General features: G+C 37.2%; 1 long non-coding RNA gene across 1 annotated transcript in view; it reads left to right on the top strand.

Moving 5' to 3' along the window:
- The window catches only part of LOC119868227, a 230,878-nt gene that overhangs the window by 87,128 nt on the left and 123,361 nt on the right, over positions 1 to 20,389 (top strand). The window lies entirely within an intron of this gene.

Below are 20,389 nucleotides of genomic sequence, written 5' to 3' on the forward strand. Positions count from 1 at the left end.
AGTAAAACCTACACCAAGCAGAAGAAGAGAGATAATAAAAATTCGAGCAGAACTCAATGAAATGGAGACTAGAAGAACTGTAGAACAGATCAAGAAAACCAGGAGTTGGTTCTTTGAAAGAATTAATAAGATAGATAAACCATTACCCAGCCTTAGTTAAAAGAAAAAAGGCAACTCAATAAAATCATGAATGAAAGAGGAGAGATCACAACCAATACCAAGGAAATACAAACGATTTTAAAAATGTATATGAGCAGCTATATGCCAATAAGTTAGGCAACCAGAAGAAATGGATGCATTTCTGGAAAACCAGAAATTAGCAAACTGGAACAGGAAGAAATAGAAAACTTGAACAGGCCAGTAACCAGGGAGGAAATTGAAGCAGTCATCAAAAACCTCCCAAGACACAAAAGTCCAGGGCCAGATGGCTTCCCAGGAGAATTCTATCAAAATTTAAAGAAGAAACAATTCCTATTCTACCAAAGCTATTCCGAAGGATAGAAAGGGATGGAATACTTCCAAACTCGTTTTTTGAGGCCAGCATCACCTTAATTCCAAGACCAGACAAAAACCCCACCAAAAAGGAGAATTATAGACCAATATCCCTGATGAACACAGATGCAAAAAATTCTCAACAAGATACTAGCCAATAGGATCCAACAATACATTAAGAAGATTATTCACCATGACCATGTGGGATTTATCCCCGGGTTGCAACGCTGGTTCAACACTCGTAAAACAACGTGATAGATCATATCAATCAGAGAAAAAACAAGAATCATATGATCCTCTCAATAGATGCAGAGAAAGCAATTGACAAAATACAGCATCCATTCTTGATCAAAACTCTTCAGAGTGTAGGGACAGAGGGAACATTCCCCAGCATCTTAAAAACCATCTATGAAAAGCCCACAGCAAATATCATTCTCAATGAGGAAACACTGAGAACCTTTGTCCTAAGATCAGGAGCACGACATGGATTCCACTCTCACCACTGCTATTCAACATAATAGTAGAAGTCCTAGCCTCAGCAATCAGACAACAAAAAGACATTAAAGGCATTCAAATTGGCAAAGAAGAAATCAAACTCTTCCTCTTCACAGATGACATGATACTATATATAGAAAACTCAAAATTCTCCACGCCATGATTGCTAGAACTCATAGCAATTCAGCAGTGTGGCAGGATACAAAATCAATGCCCAGAAGTCAGTGGCATTTCTATACACTAACAATGAGATTGAAGAATGAGAAATTAAGGAGTCAGTCCCATTTACAATGGCATCCAAAAGCATAAGATACCTAGGAATAAACCTAACCAAAGAGGTAAAGGATGTATACCCTAAACACTACAGAAAACTTCTGAAAGAAATTGAGTAAGACACAGAGATGGAAAAATATTCCATGCTCATGGATTGGAAGAGTTAATAATGTGAAAATGTCTATCCTACCCAGGGCAATATACATGTTCAATGCAATCCCTATCAAAACTACATGGACTTTCTTCAGAGAGTTGGAACAAATAATCTCAATTGTTGTGTGGGATTTGAAAAGACCCCGAATAGCCAGGGGAATATTGAAAAAGAAAACCAGAGCCAGGGACATCACAATGCCAGTTTTCAGGTTGTACTACAAAGCTGTGATCATCAAGACAGTGTGGTACTGGCACAAAAACAGACACCTAGATCCATGGAACTGAATAGCTAACCCAGAAATGGGCCCTCAACTCTATGCTCAACCAATCTTTGACAAAGTAGGAAAGAATATCCACTGGTTAAAGGACAGTCTCTTTAATAAATGGTACTCGGAATATTGGACAGCCATATGCACAAAGATGATGAAACTGGACCATTCTCTTATACCATATGGAAAGATAAGCTCAAAATAGACAAAAGATCTAACTGAGAGACAAGAATCTATCCACAGCCTAGAGGAGAACACAGGCAACACCCTTTTTGAACTTGGCCACAGCAACTTCTTGCAAGATACACCAATGATGGCAAGGGAAACAAAAGCAAAATTGAACTGTTGCAACTTAATCAAGATAAAAAAGCTTCTGCACAGCACAAGAAACAGTCAACAAAACTAAAAGACAACCTATACAATGGGAGAAGGTATTTGCAAATGACATATCACATAAAGGGCTAGTATCCAAGATCTATAAAGAACTTATTTAACTCAACAGCAAAGAAACAAACAGTCCAATCATGAAATGGGTGAAAGAGATGAAAAGAAATTTCACCAAAGAGGACATACACATGACCAACAAGCCCATTGGAAAATGCTCTGCATCACTGGCCATCAGGGAGATCAAAACCACAATGAGATACCACCTCACACCAGTGAGAATGGTGAAAATTAACAAGACAGGAAACAACAAATGTTGGAGAGGATGTGGAGAAAGGGGAACCCTCTTGCACTGTTGGTGGGAATGTGAACTGGTATAGCCACTCTGGGACTCTGTGTGGAGGTTCTTCAAAGAGTTAAAAATAGATCTTCCCTACGACCCAGCAATTGCACCTCTGGGGATTTACCCCAAAGATACGGATGCAGTGAACCGCTGAGTCACCTGCACCCCAATGTTTATAGCAGCAATGTCCACAATAGCCAAATTGTGGATGGAGCCTCAGTGTCCATCAAAAGATGAATGGATAAAGAAGATGTGATATATGCATACAATGGAATATTCCTCAGCCATTTGAAACAATGAATACCCGCCATTTGCTTTGATGTGGATTGAACAGTGGGTATTATGCTGAGTGAAGTACATCAATTGAAGAAGGACAATCATTATATGGTTTCACTCATATGGAGAATAAAAAACTGGTGAAAGGGATGATACGGGAAAGGAGAGAAAATGTTGGAAAAAATCATAGAGTGTGATAAAACATGAGAGACTCCTAACTCTCAGAAACAAACACGGGGTAGTGAAAGGGGAGGTGGGTGGAGGGATGGCGTGATTGGGTGATGGGCACTGAGGGCAGCACTTGATGGGATGAGCACTGTGTTTTATACTATATGTTGGCATCGAATTCCAGTAGAAAAAAATATACAAAAAAGAAACTGTTAGGACTGCAAGAAGAAATAGATGAATACACTATTACAGTTGGAGACTTCAATATTACTCTACCGGAAATGGACAAAACCCTGCTAGCAGAAAATCATTAAGGATGTAGTTGAGCCCAACCACATGATCAATTAGTGGACATTTATAAATGTGTATAGATTACTTCATCCAACAGCAGCAGAATACACCTTCTGAAGCTCACATTGGAGCATTCAGCAAGGTAGAACACATTCTGGGCCATAAACACACCTGAACAAGTATAAAAGAATAAAAATTATTCAATGTTTTCAGACCACAATGGAATTAAATAAGAAATCAATAAAACAAGCCAATTGGAAAACCCCCAAATATGTGCAGATTAAGCAAAACACTTGTAATAATACATGGATCAAAGAAAAATCTCAAAGAAGTTAGGATATAATTTTAAATAAATGGAATTGAAAACACAACTTTTCAAAATTTGTGTGATGCAATGAAAGCAATTCCATCAAGGAAATTTATAGCATTGAATGCATATATTAGAAAAGAGGAAAGAGCTAAAATCAACAACTAAGCTTCCACCTTAAGAATGGGTGACGGGCACTGGGTGTTATTCTGTATGTTAGTAAATTGAACACCAATAAAAAATAAAAAAATAAAATAAAATAAAAAATAAATAATTCTAGGCACAAAACATTTTGCAATTTTTCATATGAATTAGCATTAAATAAACTACATGTATTTTAATTCCAAAAAAAAAAAAAAAGAAACCAGAAAAAGAAAAGAAAATTAAATCTAAAGTAGGCAGAAGAAAAGAAATCATAATAACCTGCACAGAAATCAATGAAATTTAAAAAATATAGGAAGTCAATGAAAACTAAAACTGATTATTTGAAAATATTGATATAATAAAAAAGCCTCTGGGCATTCTAAGGTAAAAAGAGAGGTGACAAAAATTATTGGTATCAAATGAGAGAGGAGACATCACTAGAGATCCCATGGACCACTAAAATGATAATAAATAAATACCATGAATGTTTTTGCTCATAACTTTTGATGACATAACATGGACGAATTCCTTGAAAAATATGGTCTTTCAAACCTCACACAGGAAGAAATAGACCATTTACATAGTTCTATATCTAAAATAGGAATTGAATAAAAAATTATCATCTTCTGAAACAGAAAGCACCAGGTCCAAATGGGCTCACTGGTAAAATTATACCAATTCTTTACACCCCATTCAGAAGAAGAAGCAGAGGGAATATTTCTTACCTCATTCTATGAGACCAGCATTATTCTAATGTCAATACAAGACAAATATATTACAATAAAAGAAAACTACAGACCAACACGTCTCATGAACATACATACAAATATCTTCAACAAAATATTAGCAAATTCAATCCAAGAATGTATAAAAAGAATTATATCCCACAACCAAGCGGGGTTTATCCAAGGTATACAAGTTTGATTCAACATTGAAAAATCAATGTAATTTATCACATCAATAGGCTAAAGAAGAAAAATTACATGATAATATCAACAGATACAGAAAATTGATTCTAAGGTTTATAATGAGAGATAAAAGAATGAGAATGGGGAATCCCTGGGTGGCGCAGCAGTTTGGCACCTGCCTTTGGCCCAGGGCACGATCCTGGAGACCCGGGATCGAATCCCACATCGGGCTCCCGGTGCATGGAGCCTGCTTCTCCCTCTGCCTGTGTCTCTGCCTTTCTCTCTCTCTCTCTCTGTGTGACTATCATAAATAAATAAAAAATTAAAAAAAAAAAAAAAGAATGAGAATGAAGGACTCAATATTGAAGAAGGACAATTGAAAAACTGATACCACCTCACTTCAAGACTTATTATGGCACTTGAATCATCAAAGCAATGCATTATTGGAAAAAATAAACAAGTAAATTAATAGAACAAAATAGAGAACCCAGAAATAAGCCCACATAAATATACTCAACTGATCTTTCACAAAGGATTAACAGAAATAGAATGAAGCAAAGATTTTCTTTTCCAAAAATGGTACTGTAACAATTGGACATTGATATGCAAAAAAATGAATCTAGACATGGACCACATCCTCTTCACACAAAAAAAATAATAACTCAAAATTGATCACAGACCTAAATGTAAATTTCAAAACCATAAAATTCCTGGAAATAACATAGATGAAAACCTGGATGATCTTGGGTTTGGTGATGCCTTTTTGTATACAACACCAATGCAAATTGAATCCAACAATGAGAAAATTCAGTTTGTCCAAAGGAACCACCTGAAGAACTATGAAATAACTAATTGATAAACCGGACCTCATTAAAACAAAAAATTTCTGCTCTGCAAAATACACTATCAAGAGAATAAAAAGACAAGGCATGGATTAGAATACAATATTTACAAAAGACATGTCTGAAAAAGGACTATTATCCAAAATACATAAAGAACTCTTAACGCTCAACAATTTAAAAAATAATGTACCCAAGATCTTAACAAAGACCTCATCAAAGAAGATATATAGATGGTAAAGATCATATGAAAAGATGTGACACATCATATATCATCAGGGAAATGAAAATTAAAACAACGGAATATAAGAAAAAAAACCCAATGGGATATCACCACATACACATTAGAATGGCAAAATTCAAGAATGCTGACAATACCAAATACTGCTGAGGATGTTGAACAACAGGAACTTTCATTCATTATTTGTGGGATTGCAAAATGGTACAGCCACTTTAGAAGATGTTTTGGTTGTTTCTTGCAAAACTATGCATGCTTTTAACATGATCCAGCCATCACACTCCGTATTTATCCAAATGATTGGAAACTTAACTGCACACATAAACCTGAACACAATTGTTTATAGAAGCTTTATTCATGATTGCTAGAACTTGGAAGCAACCACGACATCCTTTAGTAGGTGAGTGGATAAATAAACCATAGTACATCCATACAATGGAATATTATTTAGAACTAAAAATAGATGAGTTATCAAGATATGAAAGACATGGAAAATTCCTAATGCATATTACTATGTGAAAGAAGCCAATCTGAAAAAGTTATACTCCATATAATTCCATGTATATGACAATATGGAAAAGGCAAAACTATAAAGACAGTAAAAAGATCATTGGTTTTGCTAGGAGTTAGTGGGGAGGGAGAGATGAAGAAGAAAAACAGATTTTTAGGGCAGTGAAAATAGTCTGTGTGATACTATAGTCACAGGTATATCTCATTATACTTTTGTCCAAATCCATAGAATGAACAGCACCATAAATGAACCCTAATGTAAACTATGGACTTTGAGTGATAAGGATGTGTCTATGTAGGTTCATCAATTTTAACAAATGTCCCACATTGGAGAAGGATGTTGGTAATGAGGGAGGTTGCATGTGTGGGGTCAGAGGCCATATGGGAAGTCTGTGTACCTTCCTCTCAATTTTTCTGTGAACCAAAAACTGATCTAAAAAAAATAAAATCTTAGAATACAAAAAGAATTACTTTATTTGCATTTAAAAGAAATTTTAATTAAAGTGTAGTGGACATACAATATTACTTAAGATTTTTTTTTGTCAAATAGGAAGTCAACCCAGAAGGAAGGCATAGGGTACAAGCAGCAATGATGAAGACAAAACACTAAAATATGATGGTTATTTAATTAACTATAAACTATAAAATAACACTTGTGCATTTATAATAGAAGATCTAACTAAAACTCTAGAACCCAATCAGAGGAAATATGTGGATGTTCAGTATTGTTTGAAAGGAGGATGAAGATGCTGTATACAGAAGTCTCTAGTTCACGTTTGTTAAAAATGTAAAGATACTCACTAAAAAATATATGTTATAATTTCCAACCAACAGAGGGAAAATGAAATAAAGAAACTCAACAAAAAGTAGGAATCGACAAACAGAAAAGCCAAATTACAAAGTTTAATAAAATGAAAAATGTCAAAAGCAGGGAAAAAATCATTAATTGCAACCAATATAAATTAAACAAAACTTTCATAAGACAGGACCTATTGGACTAAATTAAAAATAACAAAAAGCCCCCGATGTTCATAGCGGCAATGTCAAAAATACCCAAACTGTTGAAGGAACCAAGATGTCCTTCAACAGATGAAAGTATAAAGAAGATGTGGTATATATACAATGAAATATTATTCAGGCATCAGAAAGGACGAATACCCACAGTTGACGAATACCCACATTTGCTTCGATGTAGATGGAACTGGAGGGTATTATGCTGAGTGAAATGAGTCAATCGGAGACGGAAAACCATCATATGGTTTCACTCATATGTGAAATATAAGAAATAGTGAAAGGGCTTATAAGGGAAAGGAGGAAAACAGAGTGGGGAAAAATTAGAGAGGAAGACAAACCATGAAAGACTCCTAGCTCTGGGAAACAAAGGATTGTTGAAGGAGGTGGGGTGACTGGGTGACAGGCACTAAGGAAGGCACTTGATGGGATGAGCACTGGGTGTTATATGTTGGCAAATTGACTTAAAAAAATTAAGAAGGAGTGCAAAACAAAATAAAAATAACAAAAAGCACCTATATACACATTATAAGAGACAAGCTTAAGAGAAATAAACAGAATGAAAATAAAGGAAAGAAGAATACAAATGAGGCAAATACTAGGCAGAAGCAAAGCTAGTATGGCAAAATTAGTATCATACAAAAATAGAACTTAAGCCAAATAACATTAACAGTGTTAAAAGAGGACACTGTCTAGTAATAAAAGGAACAATATATTGTACAGGTAAGCTATTATTACCAATAAGAGAGTTCAATAAGTGATCTAGATACAAGATAAATATTTTTAAAAAATCAAGGGAGGGGTGCCTGGGTGGCTCAGTTGGTTGAGTGTCTGACTCTTGATTCCATCTTAGGTCATTATCTCAGGGTCATGAGATGGAGCTCAACTCCCTCTTCCCCCTGGGGCCGTCATGGAGCCTTGAGATTCTCTCTCTCCTTCCCTCTGCCCTTCCCTGCTCCCTCTCTTAAAAAACAAAAACAAAAACAAAAAATCAAGGAATATTTATACGCTAGTAATTAAATTTAGAAAAATGTGATGGAAAGAAATACATTCACAAAAGTAACAGACACTGTAAGATTATAAAGCATTTAATTAAAGAAATAAAAGTAGTCCTGAAGAAAAAGACAAGGATATTGCATTTTAGTAACCAGAAGACTTGACCTCACAAAGGCTTAAACAGAAAAAGCAAAACTTTACAACTTTGGTGTAGTCAAATATATAACCTCAGAGCTGGGAAAGATTTCATAAACAACATACGAAGGACAAACCAGTCTACGGCCATACCACCCTGAACGCGCCCGATCTCGTCCGAAGGACAAACCATAAAGGAAAGTATTGATGAATACGTTGAAGTCAAGTCTTCTGTGTATCAAGACACTTCCCAGAATGTATGATGTTTGCAGAGCATTTAGCTGACAAATGATCCAGAATATTTTAGGAACATATACACATATATAAGAAAAAGGCTATTAGATTAGAAAAACCTGATTAGAAAAATTAAAATTTAAAATGTATAAGTGCACAATTCACAGAAGAGAAAATCTGAATGGCTAAGAATCACCATTAAATTGTACCCCTGAAACCAATATTACACTATATCTTAATTAATTAATTTATTTATCTATTTTGAGAGAGAGAGAGAGAGAGAGAGGGAGGAGGGGGAAGACGCAGCGGGAGAGAGAGAATCTTAAGCTCCATGCCCAGCATGGAACCTGAAAGTGGGTGGGGGGTGGGCATGATTTCATGACCCTGAGATCATGACCTGAGCTGAAATCAAGAGTTAGTTACTTAACTGATTGAGCCATCCAGGCTTTTTATTATTATTATTATTATTTTTAACAAACTAGGATTTAAATGAAAACAAAACAAGACAAAAGAATCATGCCTATCTTCACTAGTTAGGAGGGAAATGCACATGAAAACAATCAGTCACCACTTTTTACCTATCACATTGGCAAACTTTTAAAAGTCTGATGATTCCAAATGTGAATGTGAAGAAAATGGAGTGCAAATTGGCACAGAATTTTTAATGAACTATTTGCCAGTGTCTAGTCAAACTGAAGATGTTTAGATCGTATGATCTTGCTGTTAGTGAGGGCATGCTTCCTCCTCATTTTGGATATCTCATTTCACACTGAGGGAGTCCCATTAGTGTTGCACTTTTGGCTTCTCTCTGCTCCTTCACTCACTCTTCTCCAGGGGGAGAATAAGTGATTAATTTTATTGGTGAGTTTGGAAGCCAGACTGAATTGGTGAAGTCCAGCCCTTTTCCTTCTTCCTCTTGGGAGGCTAGGATGAGGTCAAGCACCTGTCTTCCTGTACTTCTCTGGGATGTATGTTTTACTTTCCAGTGTTGCTTATGACTTGAAGGGGGGTAAATTTGGTTTTAAAAAGAGAAAATATACTTGGCTGCAGATATAAACACATTCTTTAGTGTCAACTTTATTTCTTAATAATATCTTTCTTAATATTTTCCTTATTTTCAAAATGAAAAAAACCAAAAATCTTGTTATTGGTAACCTAAGTGAGGAAAGGAAATGCTACTGAATTGGAAGCTCCTCAAGACCTAACACCTGTCATTCTACTTCTATGTAGATGCACTAGGGAAACAATCACACCATGCCAGGAGGGCTGCTTAAACCTAGCATAGAAAGCCTCAACACTCATGCCCTCATCTACTGCTGCTGTCCCTGTTTTTTTCCAACAATTTCTCCTCTTCAGTTATTCTTTTTTGCCTGATTTGAAGCCTTTGCTCTGGGCCTCCCCTTAAATGCAGACTTTGCTCCCACCATTATGCTTCAGCACTGTTTGGTGCTGTAAAAACTGATCTTTGCCAGGCTCCCCTGCTAAGATCTTGCCTTTCGCCCATTCCTTCTGGATCCATGGCACCTCTTGACTGCCCTGAACTCGACCCTAGCTTCCCTGTGGCCCCATGGCTCTTGTGACTTCTCTTGGTTTTACCACACTAGCCTGGGCCTACCTGCCATGATGCACTGCTTCTGAGGTGGCTGCCTTGAAAGGCAACTTGAATAGCATTTGGCCCAGGCATCCAATGCTGAAAGGAAACTGCCTGCCTTTGGTAAAACAAGAAGTCCTCATAATCTCAGCCTATACCAAAAATGCTTCTAAATGAGCTCATGTCTTTTTTAAAAAAAACAAGCCATTTAAAAAAAAAAGATTTTATTTATTTATGAGAGAGAGAGAGAGAAGGAGGGAGAGAGAGAGAGACACTCAGGCAGAGGGAGAAGCAGGCTCTATGTAGGGAGCCTGACATGGGACTTGTTCCTGGGTCTCTAGGATCAGGCCCTGGGCTCAAGGTGGTGCTAAACCACTGAGCCACCTGGGCTGCCAAAACAAGCCTTTTTTTTTTTTAGACTCTTTTTTTTAAGATTTTTTTTTAAATTTAGTTATGAGAGACACAGAGAGGAGCAAGAGGCAGAGACACAGGCAGAGGGAGAAGCAGGCTCCATGTGGGGAGCCCGATGTGGGACTCGATCCCGGGTCTCCAGGATCACGCCTTGGGCTGCAGGCAGCACCAAACCGCTGAGCCACCGGGGCTGCCCAAAAACAAGCCATTTTTAAAGAAACATTTATTAGATACCTAATGTGATTTTTTAAAATAGTCCTTTAGAAATACAAGTAATATTTATTATGTAAAATGTAGAATACAGACAAGCAAAAAGAAGGTAATAAGGACTTGCAGTCTCACCACTGAGAAATGACTACTAACATGTTGGCATGTACCATTTTTGGTCTTCTTTTTTTCTTCACATACTATGAAAATCATTATGTATACCCCCACACACATATATGCACACCCACATGCACATACATATGTACATCCACACACAGGTAGAATTTTTTTTAACCAAATATAACTAGATTCTATATGATGTTTTCCCACTTAATGATATATGATGGCCATCTTACCATGTCATTATATATTTCCTCTATGGCATTTTCAATGGCTGCATAGTATCTACTGTGGACAGACTAAGATATCATTTAACAACTCTTCAATTGTTGGACATATACATTGTTTGTATTTATTTTTATTGTTAGAAATAATAACGTAATTAATCTGTCTGTAGCTAAATTTTTTTGTCATTCTCAGATAATTTCCTGAGAGTCAATTCCTAGGAATGAAAACACTGGGTCAAAGAGTATGCATTTTGAAGGTCTTTGAAATGTATAGCCAGACAGACTTTCAAAACATTTGCACAATTGTAACACTAACCAGCATGCTTCACTCCTGTCACAAAGATTTGTCCATATTACAAATCTTTAACAATCTGTTAGAAAAAATATGGTACTTCATTCTTGCTTTAATTTACATTCTTTGATTACCATTGAAATTTTTACTTTACTAAAGGCTTATTGGTCACCTGTATTTCTTTTCTGTGTGTTGCCTTTTTGTGTCCTCTGCCCATTTTTCTATTGCTGTCTTTGTCTTTGTCACATTGATTTGTAGCGTCTTCTTTAAAAAAAAAAAGATTTTATTTATGAGAGACACAAAGAGAGAGGCAGAGACAAGAGACATAGGCAGGGGGAGAAGCAGGCTCCCCAGAGGGAGCCTGATGCAGGACTCTACCCCAGGACCCCAGGATCACAACCTGAGCCAAAGGCAGGTAGGTGCTCAACCACTGAGCCACCAGGCATCCCGATTTGTAGCATCTTCTAATGAGGTTTTTTTAAGGCAGAAATATGAAGTAGCTTCACTGTAGCCATCATAAGCAATTTTAGTTATAAGCAAGAGTAGAACCTTTTGCTCATTTATTATTTCAGCATCAGTGTGTAAGTCTCCATTGGAGCCAGATGCAGGATAGACATATTTGAGAGCCTGAAAGAAAGTCACAGAAAAGTTTAGTGGCTTACTGAGTACCACTCTGAACTTGTGTGGCTGATCTAAGATGTGACATCCATCTTCCCAAATATTGCCATGTTAAATTACTAATCTTATATTCTAATGAGATCCAAGGGGAAATTATGAAAATATCTCTCTTCATGCCAATGTACTTATATTCAAATAAATCCAGAAGCTCAGTTTTTTATAGGCTATTTAATAATGGACTAGACAAGGTAAGACAAACATTTTGTCACTTTCTTTACTTTGTCACTTTATTCCTTGTCGAACAAACCTCTGGGGGCTCTCCATTGTCCCCAGGCATGTTCAGTCCCCCAGCTTGTCATTCAAGACCTGTGGTAATCTGCTTCTGCATAGCTACCTGCCATTCTCTCCCCATTGCACCAAATATACTTCATCCAGATTAGTCTCATCAGTGATCCAGAGTGTGTCCCTCTTTGTGGGGCAATCCCTGTGACACTATTGTTCTCCACATCTGTAATACTCTTCTTCCTCCCCTTTCTTGTGACTATATAAATACATCCTGTCCTCTAGCATCCAGAGAGACACTTCCATGGAGCCTCAGTATCCCAGCTCATACAGATCCTTACCTTCTCACATATCTTAAAGTCTGACTACACACTCTGTTACTTTACTATAGTCTTTTGTGTGCTGTCCTATCTCTGAGTGTGGTTTCATCTTAAGGGTTGGGACAGAACCTGAATACATCTTGTCTGTTGGTATGAGATAACCTGAAGCAGAGACTTGTGAATTGGTAGGTGTTTGTCGGTATTTGTGGAGTCTACCATTTCAGTAAAATATGTATTAAGCACTTACTGTGTGCCTTTATTTCGCTAAGTACTGAAAAGTTTGTGCCTTTAAGAAGTCATAGTCCCCTGGGGGAGGTAGACCTAGGCTCTAAACCTGCCCGTCAAAGACTTAATAGTTTACTTTGGGAGTTTCATTCACTCCACAAGGCTTTATGTATCAGGCAATGTGCTTGGCCTGAGGGATATAGAGATGCATGGTATCAGCTCTACCATCCAAAAGCATATATGTGCTCGGCTCCTTATAGCACAATGTGATCAGTGCAATAGTAAAAACATGTGCAAAGTGCTATGGGAAAGTCACACCTAAGTGTGAGTCACACACTAAGGAAAAGTCACACCTAAGTGCTTATCAGACAGCAAGTACTATCTATGTAAATGATTTCAGCTTGAATAAGGGTGGGACATGAGGAATTTAAGGGAGAATTTTGAGGAAGGTGGACATTTAAACTGGATATGTTGGTTATAGAAGGTAGAGGGAAAGAGAAAGCATGACACTTCCGAACATCTTACAAGAGCTGGGGGTGGGTGTCTATGTTTGTCTTGTGTGTTTATTTATTTATTTATTTATTTATTTATTTATTTGCGTGTATATTTTGGAGTGGGAGAACTCTGAATGATAGGTAAGAAATGGATTACAAAGGGCTTTGAATACCATGCTAAGGAATATGAGGAAAGAGATAAAGGTTTGCAATGTAAACTGTGTGGAATGAGAAAAGAAAAGATAAGCAGAAGTGAATAAAAAAGTTTCTTCTCTTTAAGAAATTTAAATGCAAGTGAAACTGCTTATTATAAGTGCTTGTGTGGTGTGTTTATGTAAAGCAGCTTGGTAAACTGAAAAGTCGTGCAGTAACAATGTCCTTGTTGTTGCCTCGGTGAAAAATAAATAGTACCTATCCCCAGCTGAAAAATTTCTCCCCAATTTTTAAATATGTCCATTCTTAACATGTTAGCAAGAAGTATTCATTCCTTTGTGAAAAAACACTCCCTTCCCTCCATCATCTTTTTTTCAAAATAGGAATAACAAACATATTAAGCCCCTTACTCTTCAATGTGGATGAAAGTTTGAGTTCTGTTTTTTCTTGAGTGGTGGCAAAGAACAACATGAGGGGAGAAAGCCCTGGAGGACAGAGAATATAGAGATTTCCCTGCCATAGGAGTAAATATGGACAGGCAGCAGCTCAAAAACACAAACTGAGACAACAGCAACTAATTTGTTGAAGCACCTACTAGGTGCCAGGAAGTCTGCTAAGCATATATAATTGACCTTATATTTTAAAAACTACAAATACGCACCTGCACACAGTGCCAAGTGGGTATGAACATCATTCTCATTTTAAAGATGAAGAAACTTGGGCATGCAGAAAGGTTGTGTCACTTGCTCAGGGCAAGTGAGGGGCCTTGGCCACTAAGGGGGGCCGGTCCAGGGTTAGAATCCAGAACTCTCTGATTCCAAAGCTTGTGTTTTTAAAAACAACAGCAACATTATATTCCCCAAAGAATGTTCCCTGAAGGGGATGTCAAATTGAAATGGCACTCATTTATTCCAGAGACCTTCATCAGTAAGTACTTACTGAGCTTCTACTATATCCCCAAACATTGCTAGGACCTATAGAAGCTAATAGTCTAATGAAAGAGATTAGGCCAATCCACATGAAATAGTAGAAAGAATCTGGGGTAGGAATGTTTTACATATGGTTTGTGTGTCTCCGCTCTACTCTCTTATACCTATCACTAGATGCGGGTAGTCTATCACTTGATTTATTCCCATTAGGCCTGTACTCAGATTAAGAGTCCTTCTCAACATACATCTGCAATCAATCACAGCTAGTTAGAGTTGGTGTGCAAGATGAAACCTACTTTACTTTCCTTTTCTAGGAGGAGAGAGGGAAAATTGTTCATGGGGGACTGGCACCGTAAGAAGTAAAAGAAAGTATGGAAAAGAAGAGACTACCTTTGGGGAGATTATTGTGAGTGGAGGCATGGAAATGAGGGCATCGGGTGTATTCAAGCACTGTAGAACTCCTCACAAGTTAGAATGGCAGGTACCTGTATGTACAGTGGTAAGACAACATGGTTGCGAAAATAGAGAGGAGCCATATTATGAAATCTATTGAAGATTATGCAACTATCAACAAAATTAAAAGGCAATCTACTGAATGGGAGAAAATATTTGCAAATCAAATATCCCATAAGGGGCTAATATCCACAGTATATAAAGAACTCATACAAATAAATAGCAAAAAAGAAAACCACAGAAATAGTCTGATTAAAAAATATAGGATCTGAATACATATAGTTTCAAAGAAGACATACAGGTGTCCAACAGGCACTCAAGGTGCTCAACATCACTTATCATCAGGGAAATGCAAATCAAAACAATAATGAGTTATCACATCACACCTGTTAGAATGGCTATTGTCAAAAAGACAAGAAATAACAAGTGCTGGGAAGGTCATAGAGAAAAGGGAATCTTCACACACTGTGGTAGGAAGGTAAATTGGTGTAGCTATTATGGAAAACCTATGGATGTTTCTCAAAAATGAAAAATAGAACCCCCATATGATCTTACAATTCTACTTATAAGTATTTATCTGAAGAAAATTAACTTGAAAGATATATACACCTCCATGATCATTGAAGCATTATTTATAATAGCTGAGCTATGGAAGCAACCTAAGTGCTCATTGATGGATGAATGGCTAAAGAAAGTATGGTGTGTATATTTAACAGAACATCATTTAGCCATAAAGAGGATGAAATCTTGTCATTTGCAACAACATGGGTGGACATTGAAAGCATCATGCTAAGTATAAACTTCTAGTTATAAAATTGATGTCATGGGGGTGTAATATACAGCCTGGAGATTATGGTTAAACACTGTATTGAATATTTGAAGATTGCTAAGAGAGTAAATCTTAAAAGTTCTCATTACAAGAAAAAATTGTGTAACTATGTATAGTGATGGATGTTAACTATATTTACTGTGGTGATCATTTTGCAATATGTACATGTATTGAATCATTTTGCTATATACCTGGGACAAATATAATGGTGTATATCAATTATGCCTCAGTAAAAAAGAGGGGAAAGAAAACTATACACAGACATTTAGACTTGGTATTTCTGGCAGTAAATGTGTTAGACTTTGACGACTTCAGCAGAGAAATAACATGCTGAAAAGGCGCTTTAAGGAATGTCAGGCTGGTATAATGAATTAAGGTTGAATTAGTCTGGAGTCAGAGAGCATTGGTTTGATAAATGTGGAAGGAAAAAGTGACATGATTTACTAACTGGAAAAGGATAAGGAAGAGTCATGTGTGAAAAGTGTGACCCTAGGCTCTGGTTTAAACCAGTTATCTTGGCATCATTTTCAATAGCTCCCCCTTTTGCTCTCAAGTGTCCTGATTTGGATGATAAATTTTATGTTCACCTTGGTTTTGATCCTAGAGGATTCAAAGAATGGAGTATCAATGACAAATATAGATACCTAATGGAAGGTGATTTTTGTGTGGTGGAGGAATGTTATAATGACTCGATATGTTGAACTGCAGGTAACAGTGAGATATGCCCAGTAGATTGTATCTAAGAATCAAATATTACCGTCCAGTCTCTGACTCTCTTTATGTAAGCCCCAACGGAAAGTAAAATTGACATTCTTGCTTTATTTGCCAAGCCTTATTCTTGCTTGGTCTCTTGACTCTTAACTGCAAATTCATGGTTTTCTCTTATGTCAATTTGATAATTTCCATGGAGAGACAGCAGCTTCTAAAGGGAAACCAAGCAGCCAAGCAGCGAATCTAAGACTCTTCTCTACTACACCCAATCACTTACTAGTTATGTAATTCATACCTACCATGAGCCCAACATCATGAGAGTCACTATTGGGGTAAACAAAATAAGCAGAAGACAAGCTTCTCACTTTCAATCATTTTAAATCTTGTTAATTGCTTTTAATGTAATCTTTCAATCAGTTTAATTGATCTTTACATTGTAGATTTAGAGACTAAATACAAATTGTGAATGCGACATTTCTGTTTTCACCTAAAGCTTGAAAATATGTGTATTAAAAACGTTATCTGTCCCTCTAAAGGTTATACTATCCCTCTAGTATCCCTGCACTTCTGATACTCTGACATTAGGTAGTTAGTATATATCTTGATTCATTGGCCTAGGGAATTTGAACAGTAGGCATGTGTTCTGTGAAGTCCAGTTATAGCTATTATTTGTTATAAATTTCCTTTACAATATCTGTGTCTATGTCTTATCTGTAGTTATAGATCTTAAAATAACTAAACATAGCACAGATGAATAGGTTAATTCTTCAGAGCAAACTTTGAAAGTACTAAACGTGGAGATACAATATGGTACCTTTTTAATTAATCCTTAACAATTATGAGTTATAGCTTAATCTACCCTGAATTTTGCCTCATATATCAGTGAGATTTAGAATCTATGCTGAATCCTATCTTCAAGTTAATTCACATGAAAGATTGTTGTAACTTCAGTGCTGGAATTTTATTACAGTGCAGTTTCAAAAACCAACTAGAGTATTTCTGCCTAAAGAATAATTACCCAGCTTGTTGTCAAATGCATGCATTGTACATTTCACCTTTAATTTCCCTCCTTTATATGGGACAAAGAAGGCAGAATGAGGGACAGCCTGGTTGATGTGGCTCAGAACACCATGAGGCCCTGTGCTTGCCAGGATTACTCTGCCAGGTTGCTGTTCTCTCTTTTCTTTCTTTTTTTTTTTATTTTGAGGGAAAATCCATGTAAATGCCCCCCTTGCCTTTCTGATTAACACCTTTTCTTCCACATGCAAACTGTGACTTGCTAGGGTCATGCCTGTATACCCAGCAACTTTTATAACTAGCTTCAACAGTATAGATTTTTAGAAATAACTTGTATTTCTTCTAATTAAATATAATTACATTTGCTGTTTAGAAAAAACAGTTTGGGAAAGAAATTTTAGACAATTATATCACAGGTATATGATCTGCAGTTAACCAAATCAATCTGGTTTAACAATAATAATAACAAAACAGCAATAATATTACACTATGTTTTAATTAACTGGAATTCCAATAAAAACAACAACAATTAAAACTGTGTGAAAAAATGGTTTCAGTTTGAATCAATCCTAATTGAAGAAAGTCATCCTGGGGCAACAAACCACTGTCCAAGGAGGCAGGTTTTCTGCTTGTAACATCAAGGAAAATTCTGCTTTCCTTTTTTTTTTTTGCAATCTTCTCATTGGTGAGTTGGTTTGGGGGATGGATATTATACAGACAGTGCTTGCGTGATTGATTCTAAAACTGATAAAAAACTGTCAAACAGCCGTTTTCCAGTTGAGAAAACATTAGCCTGACAACATTTTCCCATTGATGAGAGGAGAAATGATTTGCCTGACATCATTAGTGATAGAATTTGGTTTAGAACCTCCTGCCCAAAGTACTTTCTACTACACTACTTCCTAGTGGGCCTGACCTGCCTTGGTTAAACTGAAATAGTTCTTTAGATAAAATTGTATAAGAGACAGGGCACCTGAGGAGTGCAGTTAATTGAGCCTCTGACGCTTGGTTTCTACTTGGGTTGTGATCTCAGGATTGTGAGATGGTGCCCCACGTTGAGCTCCATGCGCAGCATGGAGTCTGCTTGAGATTCTCTCCCTCTTCCTTGCCCCTCCACCTCATGCTCTTTCTGTCTCTTAAACATAGAAATAAATCTTAAAAATTTTTAGTGGGAGGGCAGCCCGGGTGGCTCAGCGGTTTAGCGCCGCCTTCAGCCCAGGGCATGATCCTGGAGACCTGGGATCGAGTCCCACGTCGGGCTCCCTGTGTGGAACCTGCTTCTCCCTCTGCCTGTCTCTCTCTCTCTCTCTCTCTCTCTCTCTCTCTCTCCGTCTCTCTTTCTCTCTCATAAATAAATAAAATATTTTTAAAAATTTAGGGAGAGGGTAAACCTCAGGGCAAAAAGTGACTTTAGCACTAAGCTACTTAGGAGACCTTTATTGTGGTTAATTGTCATTGATTTCATCTCAGTAATTCATGGATTCATTTCATGTCCTTTGCCATCTGAAGTAGACAAGCCTCCCCTGAATGTCATTTATTGAGGAATTTCTGCCGCCGATTTTGCTTCAATTTTGCTCAGTATTTTCTGCTTCAGGAGCCTAAGGAGACAGAGTTTCATCTTGAAAAGTCAGTAGAATTTATTACTATTATTGTCATACCAGGGAAAGGAGATGAATTTATTTAGCGGCGTCTGAAAATAGAATTGCCTCAACGTTGACACCCGCTGCTGATGCTAAATGATGAATACTAAGCACCTGGCACACACTTTACACTTCTCTTCATTTATCTGTTCTTTATATTCCAGTGCTTTAAGATGCATGGAGCACATTTGCACTGCATTCTACTCTTGGTCAGGAGCCAGGCAGTAGATGTCATTGATTATTTGTTGAGCATCCATAGCACATGGGGAACTGTACAAATCACAGCATGAAATTGTAGAAAGAACACAAGTGTGTAGAATTCAGCCAGAAATCCTGCATTTGAACATTGGCTCTGTCAAATTCCTGGCTTTGTGACCTTGGGCAAATCATTTAAGATTCCTGAGATTCACCATCCTTAACTCTGAAATGGGGGTAATAATAGTCCTGTATAGTCTTATACCTTAGAGAGTAGTTCTCTATACCTTAGAGGGTTGGCATGAGGATCCAGTGTGTTATTCCTTGGGCCAGAGTTTTGAAAATGTCTGTTTTTGCATGCTGCAGCAAGGGGTAGAGTGGGCATCATCTTCCTCACTTCACAAAGTACCTCCCAACATTCTATTGAGGAACTTTTGAGGCCTCCATTTCTTTTCCTTGAGGATAAAGCCTTTTACAGTACAACCAGAAACTGCTACCAGTGATGAGGACATTTGGAGTGGAAAGTGTGTGCATGAACTCTGGAGTCAGACCCATTCAAATGCTAACTGTGTGATGTTAGAAAAGACACATAAGCTCCCTGAGCCTCAATTTCTTCAACTGTAGATTGGAGATGAGTAATAGTACCGACATTTAAAGACTTCTTTTTTTTTTTTTTAAAGAGAGAGAGAAGTGGGGGGAAGAGCAGAGAGAGGAAGGGACAAGCAGACTCCATGCTGAACAGGGAGCTCAAGGTGGAGCTCAATCCCATGACTCTAAATTCAAGACCTGAGCTGAGATCAAGAGTCAGATGCTTAACTGACTAAGCCACCCAGGTACCTGAATAGTATCTACTTTAATAGGACTATTGGGAAGTTTAAATGAGATGAAGTATGAAAACTACCTAGTGGAGAGTAGGCTTTCACTAAATTGTTAGTTCCTTTTGAAAGCAGAGGGGTAGTGTGGATGTCTCTAATGCGCACCCACTCTTAAGTGTTATTCTATTAATTCAAGACTGTCAGGAATTGCATGAGCCTTTGGGAATGGGGCAACTAGTTTGCTCTGTCTGCAGTCATGGGAGATAGTTTGGTGAAGGATATAAAAGTAGCATGCATTCTTTTGAAACCTCAATCATCTCACTGGTAAAATTAGGCTAAGTTTTATAATTAAGGAAACTCATGTCTGGGGGTTGGAGGTGGAGTGATTTGTCCA

This window comes from Canis lupus, chromosome X (genome assembly GCF_011100685.1).
Source record: "Canis lupus familiaris isolate Mischka breed German Shepherd chromosome X, alternate assembly UU_Cfam_GSD_1.0, whole genome shotgun sequence".
Lineage (NCBI taxonomy): Eukaryota > Metazoa > Chordata > Mammalia > Carnivora > Canidae > Canis > Canis lupus.